A 19,379-nucleotide genomic window follows, 5' to 3' on the forward strand; every position below is an offset into this window, starting at 1 on the left:
CAAATCAAGAGAAGTTTGCAATGCGTGCACGTGAATGTAGCCCACTGCTATAGGTGCGTCTGTTGTGCAGCAACGTAGTATCTGGGTGAAAATGAATTCACCATTCAGAGTTTCTCAAGAGGATGCAGAATACTGAGGGACATATTTATACTGCAGTTTCTGTACAATTGCGTAGCTGCATATATTGAAACATGCTACATCAACTTAAACGAAATGTAGGCCTATAATTTATAGTCATCAGCTTTTATACCTCCCTATTTTCTGCGTCGGGCAGTCAGAAAGCTATTAGCGTATAGGGGCCTATACTAACGGAAGACTATGTCGAAGATACGTTGAACTATAAATATCTTCATTTTGTTGCTACTGGCCTGTTGTTTCTAATACTTCGCTAAACCAATACCACCTGGACTAGAAGCGTTTACTAACCTCATTCAGCATCCCTAATAATGCATACGCCGCCAGCTGTATACCTTAGAGGTAAAATATTTCTAACGCTCTGCTGTATACTTCCGTAGCCCTATGCAGTAATGATTTGATAATGCTTCAAATTATTATTTCAGCATGTATCATATTTGTAAGTAGCGGTGCATCAATGACAGCAATAACGAAATTCGAAACGTGTTGGGTAATGACAGCATGTTGTTTGCGTGTTACTGAATTTCTGACGTGCTGTTCTCTTTCGGCAGTGTTACACCACGTGTAAATTACCTTTCTCGTGAGGAACTATGCTAATCAACATGAAACATCAATTTGTGATACTACGCAGTTCTATCTTTCATACCTTACCGACAATTATTATTCCCACCAAGACCACGGAGCAGCTTACAATAAATGACAATGGACTGCTATTCTTCCGCTTCTGTGGATTACAAAACATTCGGCTCCAGCCTCACTGGTTAGGGTTCTCACAGACTAGACATGCTGCCTAATGTAAAAAAAAAAACACTTTTTATTGCATTTTCCTGTCTGGAGAAATGGTGTCATGACCAGCTTCGACTGTGTGGTAAGTCGCCGTCAGATGATCTGTTTAAAAGGAAGAAATGGGAGATAGTAAGGTATTAGGAAAGGTATTAAGAAACTAAATTATAATTCCAGCTAAATTCTACGTACTATTATAAGCACTTGAGTACGTTATATAGTGTACAGAATCTAGTTTACTTTTCTAGTGCTTTACCAATGCCCTTTTTCTTTCGACTTAAAACAGAGTATCTAACGATTTATTAATCAGTTGAAACTGGCCATGATACTATTTGTGTGACCCGATATACTGTACAATAGAAACGACATGACACAGTTTCAGAGGCTTTACTAGTGTTATACAGATGCAATTTTATGTATAGAGACTGAAGTGGAGAGTGAAATTTGTTCCAAGGCTGGGAATCGAACCCAGATCTTCTGTTTGCTAGGCAGGTGCGTTAAGACTAGACACCACCTTGGCGCAGCGTTTCACACAGCGGCACGGACTACCCTGGGACGCCTCCCTGCTCCAACCAAACTCTCATACATATATGTAAAATCATATATGTATGTCACCAGCGAAGTCTCTGAAACTGCGTCATTTCATTTCTGTAAGTACTTGCTCCTGATTTTCAGGCTGGGTCCCCCATTTACGTTCGATGCTGACAAGGGAACCTCCCCATCGCACCCCCCTCAGATTTAGTTATAAGTTGGCACAGTGGATAGGCTTTGAAAAACTGAACACAGATCAATCGAGAAAACAGGAAGAAGTTGTGTGGAACTGTGAAAAAAATAAGCAAAATATACAAACTGAGTAGTCCATGCGCAAGATAGGCAACATCAAGGATAGTATGATCCCAGGCGCGCCGTGGTCCCGTGCTTAGCGTGAATGAGAGGTCCTTGGTTCAAATCTTCCCTCGAGCGAATACTTTATTTATTTTCGCAAAGTTATGATCTGTTCATTCGTTCATTGACGTCTCTGTTCACTGTAATAAGTTTAGTGTCCGTGTTTTGCGACCGCACCGCAAAACCGTGCGATTAGTAGACGAAAGGACGTGCCTCTCCAATGGGAATCGGAAACATTTGATCGCAGGGTCAGAGGTCAACCGATTCCTCCACAGGGAAACACGTCTGATATATTCTATACGACACTGGTGACGGTATGTGCGTCACATGACAGGAATATGTTGTCGACCCACCTAACTTGTACACTTGGCGAATGGGTAAAAGGATTCTTCTACCTTGCCCGATTTAGGTTTTCTTGTGGATGTGATAATCACTCCCAAAAAAGTTATGAAAACATAAGAGTTTGTCACATAAACTGCAGCAAATGAATGCAACAGTTTCACAGTCGCACAGTTTTCCCTGTGCTCTGTCAAAACAAATGTTTTTAACGTTTTAAAATTTTTCCGTGTGTAGACCGTCAAATCCTGCAATGTCCAAGCAAATCTGAACATGTCGTGGAATTTTGATGAGCGAAGTTGATTATATAAAAAATTAAACTTTTCACGCGAGGGAACACTTGAACCAAGCACCTCTCGTTCCGCAACTGCTCACGCTAACCACGGGACCACGGTGATCCTCAGGTCACAGTGTCCTTGATGTTGCCTATCTTGCGCATGGACTACTCAGTTTGTATATTTTGCTTTTTTTTTTCATAGTTCCACACAACTTCTTCCTGTTTTCTCGATTGATCTGTGTTCAATTTTTCAAGGCCGATCCACTGTCCCAACTTATAACTAAATCTGAGGGGGGTGCGCTGGGGAGGTTCCCTTGTGAGTTGCTATTCCAGAACATGGAGAGCCTCGGCAATTCTGTTGCTGTGTAAGGGGGCTTAAAAATAGACAGAGCGGGAGTGAGAATTTGGCTCGAGGAGGGAGGCGTGCCAGGGTAATCAGTGCAGTTGTGTGAACCGATATGTCAAGGGGGCTTAGTGGCTTTGGAAATTTGTGGTAACGAGTATGGGGCCAAACTGCTGAGGTCATCGGTCCCTAGGCTAACGCACTACTTAATCTAACTGAAACTAACTTACTCTAAGGACAATACACACACACATGACAAGACGCCCCAGACCGCACGGCTACCCCGCGAGGCAGGTTTAGTGGCTAACGCAACTGCTTGGTAAGCAGTAGACCCGGGTTCGAATCTCGGTCTTGGTACAAATTTTCACTCGCAGCTTCAGTCTGTACACATAAAATGTACAACAGAATATTTGTTTTTCATTACTGCTGTAATTATAGGAAACATTAACACGTCCATGATGACTAGCCACCGAAAATATGGTAAGTGTACAACTTCGTCAAAGAAGGATATGTTTGTGACGTGCCCGTAATGCTGGAAATAACCAGGGGGCGCAACTTTCACTTGGTGCTGCGCGCAGCGGGCGCAGCCTCGCGGGAGAACAGGTTGCAGCCCCGCCTGCAGAACTGCTTACAGGCCTGCAGGCAAGAGAGCCAGCGAAGCCTCGTCAACATTCGTGTCTTCCAGTACGCTAATAATTATTTCGTATTCACGCCTGAGTGCTGAAATATGTGCCCGTAAGACAGGCATAGGATCCCGCTGACAACAGCGTCAGAAACATCGGCTGGCACTCATCGGCGCCAAGATTCTCCCGTTCACGCTGCCATTCGCTTTCTCCTGCTTATTTCTCCAGTCACTGATCTGCTAACCAGATAGCTCCAGAGAGGTAGCCTCTATCCCACAAAGCACCTGTTATAAGATGTCACACTATTTATTCGTACATCGGCTACAAGTTCATCTCTTTTACCGTTGTATTACTTTATGTAAGAGCACGTATATTGTGAAGAACACTTCAACGCCTTGTACAGAGCTTGAAGACCGAGCATGGGTAAAATAGTACGGAGCTACAAAGCTGTGAAACCGGTCTCATAATAAATTTCATAAACAATCTGGCTGCTTGGTGATCTTCTTCCTTTACAAGGGGAACACAACACTTGTGCTCCGTTACGTATCGCTGAAGAGTCTGTTCCAGCACACTAATATTTCTATCTTACGTTTATTTCGTATCACAGAGAGAGGGAGAAAGAAAGAGACGTATTGGTTTCAGTACTATCGAAACTATACACACACAGATCTACTAGTAATGTTTCATGTTTGCTTTACAGTTCTAAATTGTGTAGCTGAGGTTGTGTAGCCGAGGTTGTGTAGCTGATCCTTAATATTATAAAACTTCAAATGCGATCTTCACTAAACTGCATTTTAAAAACGATAATTAGTAGCTATTTTTCAGCGTCCGAGTTGCAAACGAAAGACTGTCAAGAGCCGTAGAGTTTGATTCACACAGAATCTCGAACGCCGGCTTTGATACCCTGTGAGTTTGGTATAACACATGAAAACCACTGACGTAATCCTCAGTGGCAGATCGGATCGTAGAGCAGCCAGTGCATTGGTCTGTAAGGCGTGCTCGGATCTGTTCAATCGGAAGAGTACTAGGGCTGAGGTCTGGATTTGAGTCTCCAGCACACAATTTTGTCACAAATGATCAGACATAGGTTGATTCGTTGCCAGAATTGGACGACGCCCTGTTGGAGGTAGAATGGCTCACAATTTGTCGTGATAAACAAGTTCAAAGTAGCATTTTGCTATTTGGCATTCGTAAACGGTACACAAACTATTAAACAATGGAAAACACTAGATGGAATAATGACAATATTATGAAAAGGATAGACTGATATTTTCCATATAGCGGAGATGGTGAGTCGGAGACAGGCACAACAAAAAGATTACTAAACATGTAAACTTTCGGCCAAAAGGCCTATTTCTGAAATAGACAATACACACACACACAGACACACACACACACACACACACACGCACACACAAACATTCACCCAAAAACGAGTGTGAGCTGTGTTGGCATGAATGTGTGTGTTGTTTATTTCAGAAGGCATTCTGGCCGAAAGCTTACATGTTTCGTGGTCTTTTTGAAGTGCCTATCTGCGACACAACATTTCCGCTACGTGGTGAATAGCAATCTATTCTTTTCATAATATTGTACACAAAGCACTGTGTGAAAGTGTAGCCAATTCAAATGTGATCGTACAGCGTATGAGACCTTAACCTTGGAATTACTGACATTCAGCTCTATTAATAAGCTGGAAGCACAAGTACCTGTAAATAGTCATATATAATCAATATGATGTGGGCTACTGCGTATGATGCTGTTAAGTATTTAAGCCTATCAATTTACTTAGACACCACTTACAGGATGATTATTATGACAACATCTATAGTGAATCACGTCCGTTATGATAGGATTAAGACGGCCCTTAATATAACAAACTTGAGCAAAGGCAATGACTTCACAGAGCTAACAATAAGTTCTTCGCACGACTCAAAAACGCGTCTAAGACTCAGTGCTCTCACCATTAGATTTTCAAGCTTAGCTCGTGAGGCTAAAATACCAAAAAGTCAACCAACGCATTTGGGGCGTTCATATAATACAATAGGATACGGTACAGAAGCCGCAGTTGTGTTGGTTGACTTTTTAGCGTTTTAACCTCATGAGATAACGCTTTTTTGTCGGAAATTGACATGTTGAGACCGTGCTGTAATACAGTAAATTTATAACTGAAACAGCAACCAAGCACAAGGATGGTTTATTTTTGTCAAACCATGACTGTCTCGGATTTTTTACACATTCATCTTCAGATGGTTGTTATACGTTTGGTTTTACTTTCTTGCTGGTGCCTCATTTTGTATCCGCTAGGATACTACAAACAGCATAGTGAACGCATTATTGTGGCCAAGATAGACACGAAGCCCACGCCTACTACAGTAGTACAAGTTTATATGCCAACTAGCTCTGCAGATGACGAAGAAATTGAAGAAATGTATGATGAGATAAAAGAAATTATTCAGGTAGTGAAGGGAGACCAAAATTTAATAGTCATGGGTGACTGGAATTCAACAGTAGGAAAAGGGAGAGAAGGAAACATAGTAGGTGAATATGGATTGGGGCTAAGAAATGAAAGAGGAAGCCGTCTGGTAGAATTTTGCACAGAGCATAACTTAGTCATAGATAACACTTGGTTCAAGAATCATAAAAGAAGGTTGTATACATGGAAGAATCCTGGAGATACTAAAACATATCAGATAGATTATACAATGGTAAGACAAAGATTTAGGAACCAGGTTTTAAATTGTAGGACATTTCCAGGGGCAGATGTGGACTCTGACCACAATCTATTGGTTATGAACTGTAGATTAAAACTGAAGAAATTGCAAAAAGGTGGGAATTTAAGGAGATGGGACCTGGATAAACTGACTAAACCAGAGGTTGTACAGTGTTTCAGGGACAGCATACGGGAACTATTGACAGGAATGGGGGAAAGAAATACAGTAGAAGACGAATGGGCAGCTCTGAGGGATGAAGTAGTGAATGCAGCAGAGGATCAAGTAGGTAAAAAGACGAGGGCTAGTAGAAATCCTTGGGTAACAGAAGAAATATTGAATTTAATTGATGAAAGAAGAAAATATAAAAATGCAGTAAATGAAGCAGGCAAAAAGGAATACAAACATCTCAAAAATGAGATCGACAGGAAGTGCAAAATGGCTAAGCAGGGATGGCTAGAGGACAAATGTAATGATGTAGAGGCTTATCTCACTAGGGGTAGGTTAGATACAGCCTACAGGAAAATTAAAGAGACCTTTGGAGAAAAGAGAGCCACTTGTATGAATATCAAGAGCTCAGATGGAAACCCAGTTCTAAGCAAAGAGGGGAAAGCAGAAAGGTGGAAGGAGTATATAGAGGGTCTATACAAGGGCGATGTACTTGAGGACAATATTATGGAAGTGGAAGAGGATGTAGATGAAATGGGAGATATGGTACTGCGTGAAGAGTTTGACAGAGCATTGAAAGACCTGAGTCGAAACAAGGCCCTGGGAGTAGACAACATTCCATTAGAACTACTGACGGCCTTGGGAGAGCCAGTCCTGACAAAACTCTACCATCTGGTGAGCAAGATGTACGAGACAGGCGAAATACCCTCAGACTTCGAGAAGAATATAATAATTCCAATCCCAAAGAAAGCAGGCGTTGACAGATGTGAAAATTACCGAACTATCAGTTTAATAAGCCACAGCTGCAAAATACTAACGCGAATTATTTACAGACGAATGGAAAAACTGGTAGAAGCCGACCTGGGGGAAGATCAATTTGGATTCCGTAGAAATGTTGGAACACGTGAGGCAATACTGACCTTACGACTTATATTAGAAGAAAGATTAAAAGGCAAACCTACGTTTCAAGCATTTGTAGAGAAAGCTTTTGACAATGTTGACTGGAATACTCTCTTTCAAATTGTAAAGGTGGCAGGGGTAAAATACAGGGAGCGAAAGGCTATTTACAATTTGTACAGAAACCAGATGGCAGTTATAAGAGTCGAGGGGCATGAAAGGGAAGCAGTGGTTGGGAAGGGAGTGAGACAAGGTTGTAGCCTCTCCCCGATGTTATTCAATCTGTATATTGAGCAAGCAGTAAAGGAAACAAAAGAAAAATTTGGAGTAGGTATTAAAATCCAGGGAGAAGAAATAAAAACTTTGAGGTTCGCCGATGACATTGTAATTGTGTCAGAGACAGCAAAGGACTTGGAAGAGCAGTTGAACGGAATGGACAGTCTCTTGAAAGGAGGATATAAGATGAACATCAACAAAAGCAAAACGAGGATCATGAAATGTAGTCGAATTAAGTCGGATGATGCTGAGGCAATTAGATTAGGAAATGAGACACATAAAGTAGTAAAGGAGTTTTGCTATTTGGGGAGCAATATAACTGATGATGGTCGAAGTAGAGAGGATATAAAATGTAGACTGGCAATGGCAAGGAAAGCGTTTCTGAAGAAGATAAATTTGTTAACATCGAGTATAGATTTAAGTGTCAGGAAGTCGTTTCTGAAAGTCTGAAAGTATTTGTATGGAGTGTAGACATGTATGGAAGTGAAACATGGACAATAAATAGTTTGGACAAGAAGAGAATAGAAGCTTTCGAAATGTGGTGCTACAGAAAAATGTTGAAGATTAGGTGGGTAGACCACGTAACTAATGAGGAGGTACTGAATAGGATTGGGGAGAAGAGAAGTTTGTGGCACAACTTGACAAGAAGAAGGGATCGGTTGGTAGGACACGTCCTGAGGCATCAAGGGATCAAATGGTTCAAATGGTTCTGAGCACTATGGGACTTAACATCTATGGTCATCAGTCCCCTAGAACTTAGAACTACTTAAACGTAACTAACCTAAGGACAGCACACAACACCCAGCCATCACAAGGCAGAGAAAATCCCTGACCCCGCCGGGAATCGAACCCGGGCGTGGGAAGCGATAACGCTACCGCACGACCACGAGATGCGGTCATCAAGGGATCACCAATTTAGCATTGGAGGGCAGTGTGGAGGGTAAAAATCGTAGAGGGAGACCAAGAGGTGAATATACTAAGCAGATTCAGAAGGATGTAGGTTGCATTAGGTACTGGGAGATGAAGGAGCTTGCACAGGATAGATTAGCATGGAGAGCTGCATCAAACCAGTCTCAGGACTGAAGACGACAACAACAACAACAACAGGATAGACGGATATCTTTGGTTCAATATATGGTTAAGTTTATGATAGATTTATTTCTTACGACCTCTATCAAAGTATTTATGATGGGATTTTAGAAGTTATTAAGACGTGAAATGTGGTGAAAACTTAGGTACTGCATGATTCCGTGGAGCGAACACAACAGAAACACAGGGCGATTTCGTCACATAGAAGCATTCAGCACATATGTTTTCACCACATTTTACGTTTTAATAACTTTTAAAACCTCTTCATAAATGCTTTGAAAGAGATCACGAAAAATAACTCTACCGTAAACTTTACCACATAGTGAACCAAAACTTTCTGTCTATACCAGTACAGGAAACCAATAACAGATACAGAACGAGGCCCCAGCGAGAAAACAAAATGAAATGTGCAACAACAGTCTGAAGATGGAGTTCTAAAAAAGTCGGAAACTGGTTATGATTTGACCCAAATAAACCTTGTTAAACCATACTTGTTGCTGTTTCAGTTACATATATCATGACCTAAGCTTGACAACGTGATGATAAGAGCATCGTCTCTCTCGAAACGCATGGTAAAGTCGCGTGCAGAACAGAAAACGGTTGAATGCTGCAGATTATTGCTGTTCGAATATAACAACCGGTAGCCCATATAATATTAAAAAAGAAGTATGAAACAGCGCGACTAACAGCACGCGGACGCGAGGCTGTGGGTGGGCACGGCGACGCGACTTGGCGCGCACGGTGCACCAGACAATGGCTGGCCCCGCATCCTGCCGCAGCAACAGGTAGCCACAGCCAACACGTCGCCCTGCCGACGGCGAAAGTGAACCCGGTGTCCGGCAGCTGTGCCTCTGCGGAGAACATTCGTCACATCGCAGTGTCTGGCTGCACAACAATAATGGCCGCCACACGAATTGTTGTAGGCGTCTCCAGCTACATGCCGAGGAAAGCATCCACGTTTTGAACGCGACACTTCTATTCTGCGTGGCTGCGTTGCTTTGAAATCAGCAAGTTGGAGGTTAGATCCCCTGTCGATATCCTCCTCTCCCTTTCTGTGTGCGAAAAACATTAACTGCACTGTCATCCTGGGCCAGTTTTCCACGAAAGTTTTGAAAAATTGCTAAGACTGTCGTCTCACATGGCGAAGGAAGATTAAAGAACACTATCAGCAGTAGGAGTATGCTTGGTAAATTAATATCGTTTTCTAACCAGCATCGATTCGATTGCTGACGCGTTCTGGTGCAAACCTAGTTGACTACTTTCTATTTTTCTTGCCTGATAAGATAAACAGGAGCCGTCTTCTTTATATTAGCGTCGCATTGAGGTAAAGCTGCTGATACATTCGAAAATGGAATGGTTAGTTAGTTGGTTGCGTGTTCCATTGATCAATCGCACGTTACAGTAGCCATTATGATGTGGATGTTGGACTGGGCCCGAATCTGCCGGCTGATTCCAGCATTGGCGAAAGAACTGGGCATTGCGAGAAAGATTTCAGCTCCTCTCGACATGAGCCCATTTCTTTTTTTTAAGGTGGAATTTCGTCCGCAGATGTCAACGTCAAATGACGAAGTGTGTCCGATGCAACATATCACTTTCGAGTAGCTTCAAACGCAAAAAAAAATTAGAGGATCTTCATAAGAGACCCGTATGTGTGTCTTATAATGTTTACAAGATTCGAAAGTGTTCATTACTGTCCTTGGTTTCACACAAAAAAAGACGTCGCGTTAAAGACAATCAACTCGACAAAGTCATACCAAAGAGAGTTATCGCTAGCTAATTATTACTAGTCGGTATTTGAAGAACATTATGTTCACCGTATAAAATAATTCTTACCTTAATCAGCTGCAAATTATCCTCTCTGAGCGGTAATGTCACGCAAGAGACACGAAATTTCGGCCCGCGGCAGTTGACAGAAAATGCGGTATTTTTTTGACGCAAACGTCACTGACACTTCAGAGCGTGAAAGCCTACACCGGGCAGTGGCAGTCGCCTCGGATGAGTTATTACTAGTACGCGACGGAGACAATAAAACGAGAGACGAGCTGCCGTTTGCCGCTGGTCCGTCCGCGACGTGCAGGAGTTGGAAGCAGACTGGCAGCGCGGGGCGGCCGCCCAGCTGCACTCCGATGCGCCGCCACCAAAGAGAGTATGCGGACAGATACCAACACTCCTCCCACCCCGCTCGCAGGTGAAAATACGATGCGTGCAGGCGGGCGGCCGGTGCCATCGTCTGCACCACAACAATGCTTTGATTCGCAGTATGCTGAATTGCCATTGTTGGCTGCTAGCTCGTGATCTTCCAAGTTCAAAAATACGGTATTTGCCTTTCTGCCTGAGAAAGGGATTTGCGGCTCGCTGGCAGTTTTACGGCTGTATTCATCGCTCCCAATGAGATTAAAAAATATTTAAATATAAGTCTGAGTCGTTATGACCACCTGTTAAACAATAAAAATCTTGTAAATACAGATTTGTTACGGTAGATCACACCGACCAAGCAAGCAAAATCTTGTAACTACGTTTTATTATGTTTCGAGGAACAAGGCATGAAGTATGTGCATAGCGGTATTCTCTTTATATATGCATCACGAAATACAATTTAAACGCCCGCTCGATGTCTTCGAATTTCGATTAATTTGAATGGTCGAGACATAAAACTTATCGATCATATTTTAACTTATCGGTGAAGTAAGTAAATTACCGAATTACGCCTCTTTCTACATATTCCGGTGTTATCGCTTCCTTTTTCACTGGAATACTGGAAGGAATCTTGTTCAACATTACCGCTTTGAGAAGAAGAATCTATAAGAACCCATTAAATTCACAACCTGGCAGAGGGTTCACCGAACCACCTTCACAATTCTCTGCTATTCCAATCTCGTATAGCGCGCGGAAAGAATGAACACCTATATCTTTCCGTACGAGCTCTGGTTTCCCTTATTTTATCGTAGTGGTCGTTCCTCCCTATGTAGGTCGGTGTCAACAAAATATTTTCGCATTCGGAGGAGAAAGTTGGTGATTGGAATTTCGTGAGAAGATTCCGTCGCAACGAAAAACGCCTTTCTTTTAATGATTTCCAGCCCAAATACTGTATCATTTCTCCCATATTTCGCGATAATACAAAACGTGCTGCCTTTCTTTGAACTTTTTCGATGTACTCTGTCAGTACTCCGACACCGCGCAGTAGTATTCTAAAAGAGGACGGACAAGCGTAGTGTAGGCAGTCTCCTTAGTAGGTCTGTTACATTTTATAAGTGTCCTGCCAATAAAACGCAGCCTTTGATTAGCCTTCCCCACAACATTTTCTATGTCTTCTTTCCAATTTAAGTCGTTCGTAATTGTAATACCTAGGTATTTAGTTGAGTTTACGGCTTTTAGATTAGACTGATTTATCGTGTAACCGAAGTTTAACGAGTTCTTTCAGCACTCATGTGGATGACCTCACACTTTTCGTTATTGAGGGTCAACTGCCACTTTTCGCACCATTCAGATATTTTTTTCTAAATCGTTTTGCAGTTTGTTTTGACCTTCTGATGACTTAATTAGTCGATAAACTACAGCGTCATCTGCAAACAACCGAAGACAGCTGCTCAGATTGTCTCCCAAATCGTTTATATAGATAGGGGACAACAAAGAGCCTATAACACTAGCTTGGGAAACGCCAGAAATCACTTCTGTTTCACTGGATGACTTTCCGTCAATTACTACGAACTGCGACCTCTCTGACAGGAAATCGCAAATCGAGTCACGTAACTGAGACGATATTCCATAAGCACACAATTTTAGTACGAGCCGCTTGTGTGGTACAGTGTTAAAAGCCTTCCGGAAATCCAGGAATACGGAATCAATTTGAAATCCCTTGTCAGTAGCACTCAGCACTTCATGTCAATAAAGAGCTAGCTGTGTTTCACAGGAACGATGTTTTCTAAACCCATGTTGACTGTGTGTCAGTAGACCGTTTCCTTCGAGGTAATTCATAATGTTCGAACACAATATATGTTCTAAAATCCTGCTGCATATCGACGTTAACGATATGGGCCTGTAATTTAGTGGATTACTCCTACTACCTTTCTTGAATATTGGTGTGACCTGTGCAACTTTCCAGTCTTTGGGTACGGATCTTTCGTCTAGTGAACGGTTGTATATGATTGTTAAGTATGGAGCTAGTGCATCAACATACTCCGAAAGGAACATAATTGGTATACAGTCTGGACCAGAAGACTTGCTTTTATTAAGTGATTTGAGTTGCTTCACCACTCCGAGGATATTTACTTCTACGTTACTCATGTTGGCAGCTGTTCTCGATTTGAATTCTGGAATATTTAGTTCGTCTTCTTTTGTGAAGGCATTTCGGAAGGCTGTGTTTAGTAACTCTGCTTTGGCAGCACTGTCTTCGGTAGTATCTCCATTGCTGTAGAAGGCATTGATTGTTTCTTGCCGTTAACATACATAACATACGACCAGAATCTCTTTGGATTTTCTGCCAGGTTTCGAAAAAAAGTATCGTTGTGTAAACTGTTACAGGTGGCTTGCACTGAACTCAGCGCTAAATTTCGAGCTTCTGTAAAGCGGTGTTGCTGAGTACATATAAATTGTAATGTATTGTCAAGCATTTCATACTAAAACTATGCCAAGCTATTTGTATTACTTACTTTACCGACAGCCCGCTAAAATTAACTGGTAATGTGCATTTGTCCTGGATTTGTGGAAGAGAATTACGTCTACCCTGTATATGCATAGTTATCCTCCTAAACACTTCAGCAGAGTCGAACATATTTACGACTGAGTCTAGCGCGTGCTAACATAATGACAACGGTTTCTACAGTGCGTTGCAGAAGGAAAAGGGCGTTAAAATGATGATAGCCATTGTTATTACGGAGACATCTGAAGGAGCTGATCAAAATCGTAATTGTTACTAGCAGTCTTCAGTTTTGGTTTGAACCATTGTTTCCGATCAGACTGTAATATTCGCTTGACAGGTATCTCGGAGCAGGTCTCTGTGTAAATTGGCAACATTCAGATATGAGGTCATTACTACTGCAATAATGGTTAACTGTTAGACACAGAAAATACAGATATCACGACTGTGTAAGGATATCACCTTCCTTCGTAGTCGACGTCGCTGAACACGTGTCTATGTAATGGCGTTCGACTTCGAGATGGTGACAGTGGAAGAAGTTTTCAGCATCAGTATTTGGCCGGGAAGGAGAGGTGGTGGCGTAAAGTTCTTCATCACCAAGCCATGAAGCAGGATTAGCTTTCAAACCTGTCCTCACTCCTCAAGTGAGGCCATGTACCACTGTCGGTTGTGATGTCCGTCGGATGGAGACGCTATGCTTGGAGTCCCCTTAAAGCCATTCGAGGAGGGTAGATCACATCTCAGAACTGGTTTTCACTCTCTCTCTCTTCTCTCATCGTCATAAAAAACAAAAATAATATCGCACTATTTTGTTTACAGTTCGCTACACTCAACAAATAGATACCGGACGAGGAAAACGTTTCAGCACGCAGTGTCATTCGTCTCTAGCCCTCTTTGGCGTATGGATATAAGTACTCATTACGAAAAGAAAGAATGCTCAGCCAGGTGTCATACGGATCATCGGAAACTGCGGTTTACAAAGGGACCCTTGCAGTATCTCTAACAGGCAAATGTAGATTTATAGTGAAATGATGAATACAAATGGTGTGAAATCGACCAAACCGTTCCATTTGTTCATCAGTAAATTTTTACACGGGCTACAGAACACTTTTCGAAACGAGATTAATGAAGGTGTTGTTTTAAAAGCACCAACTCGGCCAACGATAGACGTTCTAGATATCATGTAGATAATAAAAATTCGTCACTTCCCGTATTATTGCTCTTCATTTCATTCACTACAACGTCGTAATTGGTTATGCGTTGTCGTAGTTCATCATATGAATCAGTGCATGCCAGTATGTACAATATTTTGAACTGACAAGGGCTGTTATGCATTTTGGCACTATCGGTCTCTGGTATATAAACCTATTTTCAGATCGATGTTGCAGTATAAGGAAAAACAGTGGAAGATTCACTGTAATCTGCAAGCTCTTCTAAAATAACCTTGATCATACAAATATCAAAGAGATTGAGTATTCATAGAGAGGCTGTAACTTGTTCAGCGCTTCCTGCTGCGTCACGCTCTATTATTACCTACCATACTTTCGGAAGTCATTGTGTACGACTGACTGAAATGAGAAGGTACTACCGCGTGCAACTGACGTTCGGATGGCGGTCATGTGGTGTCAGTTAACTTGCTGTGTGGTGCGATCTTTGTCTTGACCGCTGAATTTACCAGCTAAATATTTATGACAAAGAAGACTATAAATATGTTTGCTACTCGTTTCATTCATAGCAATTCAAGCTCTGCTTTTAGTTTCCTTCCCATTCACACTCTCGGAGATCGCAGCGTATTCGGAAATAAACAGCCAATTATTTGTGACATGCAAGAACATAACGAGAGCAGACAATGAAAGCATAACTCCATCTGTCTGTGAAAATCTCCTAATTCCAGTAACTAGAAACTCTGTTATCAAAGAGAGATTTGAAAGTGCATTGATTTCTTTGATCTGTCAATAACAAGGTTTCTACTCTAAGCAGACAACCTTGCAGGTAGGGCAACCACAGCAATGAATAGTCGTAAATCCAGAAGGAATAACAACCCTGAGATATACAGTGGTGCTTTGCTCTTAGTTTCTTTGCTATTCACAAGTTACCATACCAGTGATTATATCAGTGTTGTTATTCCTTCTGAATTTATTATTGTATAGATGTGCACCTGAAGATGTGGCTTCAAATGCCACAAAACCGCTAGTGATCCAATAACAAAGCACTAAATACAGCTGAAGCGATTAATAAACACCCAAGATTCTACTGTATACTTACACATGTAGCAACATTATTTGTATCACTTTATACATTCCTTAAGAAGTCGTTTTCGCGTCTCCTGTAAAGTCTAACAAAACAGAATTACGAGATTTCCATTGCTTACCGTCGATAAATGTCATTGCTGCTTATTTCACTCGCAACAATTGGATTAGATTCCTACCTACCTAACCACGCCCGTTGAAATCGCGAAATAGTCGGAACATCATTGCTGATTGTTCCACTCGCAGCAGCAACATTTTTCTTTTTCTAATCCGAAAGAAGACACGGGATCGAAGAAACTCATTCCTGATAGAGCACGCTCTTATATGCAGATAACATCAATGTTGCAAAATAGAATTCTGTCACATGAAGAAGAAAGTCCCAGAGTGTGTTACAAACGTGAAGATGAATAAAAAGTAGGTACTATGACGCGAACACACTTCCTTCGTCTCCACTATTGCACGTCTCTAACCTCATGACCACAGCGATCGGTGACAGCTTCGAAAATTATTATCGTTCGTCTTAGAATCTCCTAAGGCCTTTTGCAGTTGATGTGTCCTTAACTGATATTTAATTTTAACAAATAGTATCAAGAGTGATGTGTTTGTAGTACTGTAAACATTCAATGCGCCGTTGCCTTTAAATAGCATGCTGTCATAACATGCAAGTTATAATTCGGAAATAACGAAATACGACGAATCCCCTCAAAATTAACGGACGTGGGACGTCTTATGACCGATTTCCGTATTCAGACGAAATGCAGTCGGATGCGGTTGTGGCTTCCCCATTATAGTCACTCGTCATTCTGTAGTTGTTTTGAAAGAGAGATAGTATCTGTGCGAACTTGTAAGACATGCAACTGCCGAATTACTTTTCAAAATCATGCCTAAAGTTTTCGCAGCGTATAACTGCGCGCACTAAAGCAGTAAAACTACGAATGTATCTCATTTCATGGCATATTGTTTAAAAATATTGTCTGTTAGTGGTTTTGTTCACTTGTGTTACACACCTGCACTGAAAAACTTTCATGTGCTTTTTTTCATGAATATATGAATTTATTATTTTAGGCTAGGTTTCGTAACTTCCTTACTATCATGTACCATGGCACTTTGGTTTGACTTCCAATAACATGGCAGATGGCTGGTTGTTGAAATGCTTCACTCTGATCATAGTATGGGTAATTCTTGTTCCACAACAATTTCCGCAAACATGGCGTCATTTAGACATCATGTGCAATATCGACGACTGCATGATCGGCTATCGACTTTGTGACAAGGAAGCATATGAATATTATTGTTCGTAATTTCAGCTGTCATCTTAGGTTCCTGCCTAACCACACACTCGAAAGTCTCTACATATTCGTAAATAAGACAAATATTTGTGAGAAGAAAATGTAAAATTTTTCTGCAGCTCGTTAAAGTCACAGCATTTAAAGCTGTACTCTTAGGTTTCAGCCTAACCACACGCTCGGAAATCGTTACATATTCGGAAATAAAGAGCGAAAAGTCAGTGAAAAGGCAGAATATGAATTTTATTGCTGCTCGTATCAGTCGGAGCAATTAAAGCTGAACTCACAAATTCCTGCCTGACCCCACCCTCGGAAAACGCCACACATTCGCAAATAAACAGCGAAGTATTTTTGACAAGGAAGAATATGAATGTTAATGCTCCTCGTTTCACTCGCAGCAATTTAAACTACCCTCTTACGTTCCTGCCTAACCACACGTCCGAAAGACGGCACATGTCCGAAGTAAAATGCCAAATACGTATTTGGGAGAAGGAAGACTGTGAATTTTATTGTTGCTCGTTTCAGTTCTAGCAATTTAAGCTGTCCCCTTAGGTACCTGTCTAACCACATACTCAGAAATCAGCAAATATTTATTTCATCCTTCGTTCTCAGATCAGATAACACCTAGCACTGCAGAATATACTTGTATTACATTCATAAGGACAGACCGTGTTAACAACGGTAACACGAAAAAAAAATGCATGCAAAGAGATGCGAACCAACAACTTTAGATTCCAGAAACCACGACGTTTTTCATTAGCGATTTGATGTTTAATTCCGGTCTTGGTTATCATACTCTGTCTTCAAGGCTTGTATCGTTGATGCCTTATTAAATAACATTTAATGATAATGATGATGTGTTTGTGATAAATTTTCAATGGTCCGTTACACTGAAAGGCATTCTGCAAATTATAAAACAACTGTGCTTCATTCTTAATTTGTACATTATTGACGATAATAACTCATTCATTCTTATATGAAGGCATTAACCATCGATAAATCACTACATGAAATTTTATTATAGCAATAATTATAATAGATCATTCTGAGAATGACGTGTTTTTGAGAATCTCCAGTCCTCGCGCATGAAATCTTGGAAGAGGCCCGTATCGAATCCTAACGTAAACCGATGGCCGGTCATGCAGTCGTTGGTATTGCGTGTGGCGTCGAGCGTTAGCCTCGTGGTGTGGTACTACCTCTCTATGGTACTTATTTCTTTGATAAAAGCTCTTTGTGGTTCGTTTTGTTATTGAATCGTTCGTATTCTATGAAAAAATCGTTTTAAATAAGACTGTGTTGGCCAAATTTAATACTTTTATAACAAGTTTTGGATCCACGTGACAGAAAGAAACAGTTTTAAAGAAAAAGTTGAAGAAACGCTGGGTGCGTTCGTGGAAGAAATTTTTCTGTGATGAAACGAGTTACAATGGGAAAATGGTTGAAAAACATGGGTACCAACAACTGTGAATACAAAGTCAGTATTGGTAAACCTGAAAGATGTCACGGCTGGACCTTTTAAAGCACTATACAGGCGTTAAGTAAACTAGCTGCTGAATTCGTGTTGATGCACAAACAAGCTAAAGAAAAATTGTATCTGAGCGTAATAACACACAGCTTTTAAACAGGTTTGTTGAAGGAAAATTTTTTCTGTCTAATCAGGACGAGACGGTAGATATTAGCACACATGTGAGTAAGCTACAAAAGTTATTTGCAAGCCTACATGATTAATAAAAGAAACACGCAAGAAAAATCTTCTTAAAGAATATGAGGTGGTGACATATTATCTACAGTTGGAAAGATTTCGAATGGTAATATCAAATATGATACCAACTACCACTGAACGTGAAGTGAAGTGAACGATTAAGAAGAAACAATTTCGTGCTCTGTTGCCTGTTGAGAATCAGCTGGATGTCTTGAGCGTCTTTCGACAGCAGCTTGTCCAGATGTCACTTTTAGTGATGAATAAAGCTGCTTGATCTGTGGGAAAGTCAGCTAGTTGGCACTCCGAATAGAGTGAAATGCATATACAGGTGTTTGAAAAGCACGTTAAATAATGGTATTATTTGTGACGGACAGGACCTAACGGGACTTTACAGTGACATATTTCAATGGTGACAAGCGAACAAGAAGTTCAACAAATGCGATTGCGACAAAGTACTTTGGTGTAGCAGTATCATGGACAAGTAATTTTCAGAAGCTGTTGGCCACAATCACAGTTAAAGCACAAACTATTTCAGCAAGTGAAGAACTCAAAAAAGTTATTAGGGGTTAAAAACAAGAAGTGATAGATTATCTATGACTAGTTTAGAAAGATGACTGCGGTTAGAAGAAAAGAAGGACCAAAAAGTGAGACAGTATTTGAAAAGAGGGAGCTAGGATTGCAGTCTATCTCCCATGTTATTCAATTCATACACAACACACGAAGTAAAATAAGCTAATGGGAAATGTAGAATGGGAATTAAAATTTAAGGAGGAGAAATAAAAATCTTTAAGAATTATCCACGACACATTCTGTTGGAGACGACAAAGAACTTGGGAGCTCAGTTGTGGGGGATATACGAGGTGGAATCCAAAATTTTCGGGACTGGTGCCGACATCTGGAAAGTAAGAGTAGTAGATCTTTGCACCGCTAGGCGGCGATAGCTGCATATCTGATGAGTCAGAGTGCGGAGTGGTATTCAGCTGGGA

At 41.1% G+C, this 19,379-nt stretch overlaps 1 long non-coding RNA gene across 1 annotated transcript in view; it reads right to left on the reverse strand.

The window, feature by feature from the left end:
* Positions 1–10,589, reverse strand: part of LOC124594634 — a 308,490-nt gene extending 297,901 nt beyond the window's left edge. Inside the window, exon 1 of the long non-coding RNA XR_006978152.1 lies at positions 10,354–10,589. This is a non-coding gene — a long non-coding RNA (uncharacterized LOC124594634). The remainder of the gene's footprint in view (positions 1–10,353) is intronic.
* Between the last annotated feature and the right edge of the window lie 8,790 nt (positions 10,590–19,379).

Source organism: Schistocerca americana, chromosome 2 (assembly GCF_021461395.2).
Source record: "Schistocerca americana isolate TAMUIC-IGC-003095 chromosome 2, iqSchAmer2.1, whole genome shotgun sequence".
Lineage (NCBI taxonomy): Eukaryota > Metazoa > Arthropoda > Insecta > Orthoptera > Acrididae > Schistocerca > Schistocerca americana.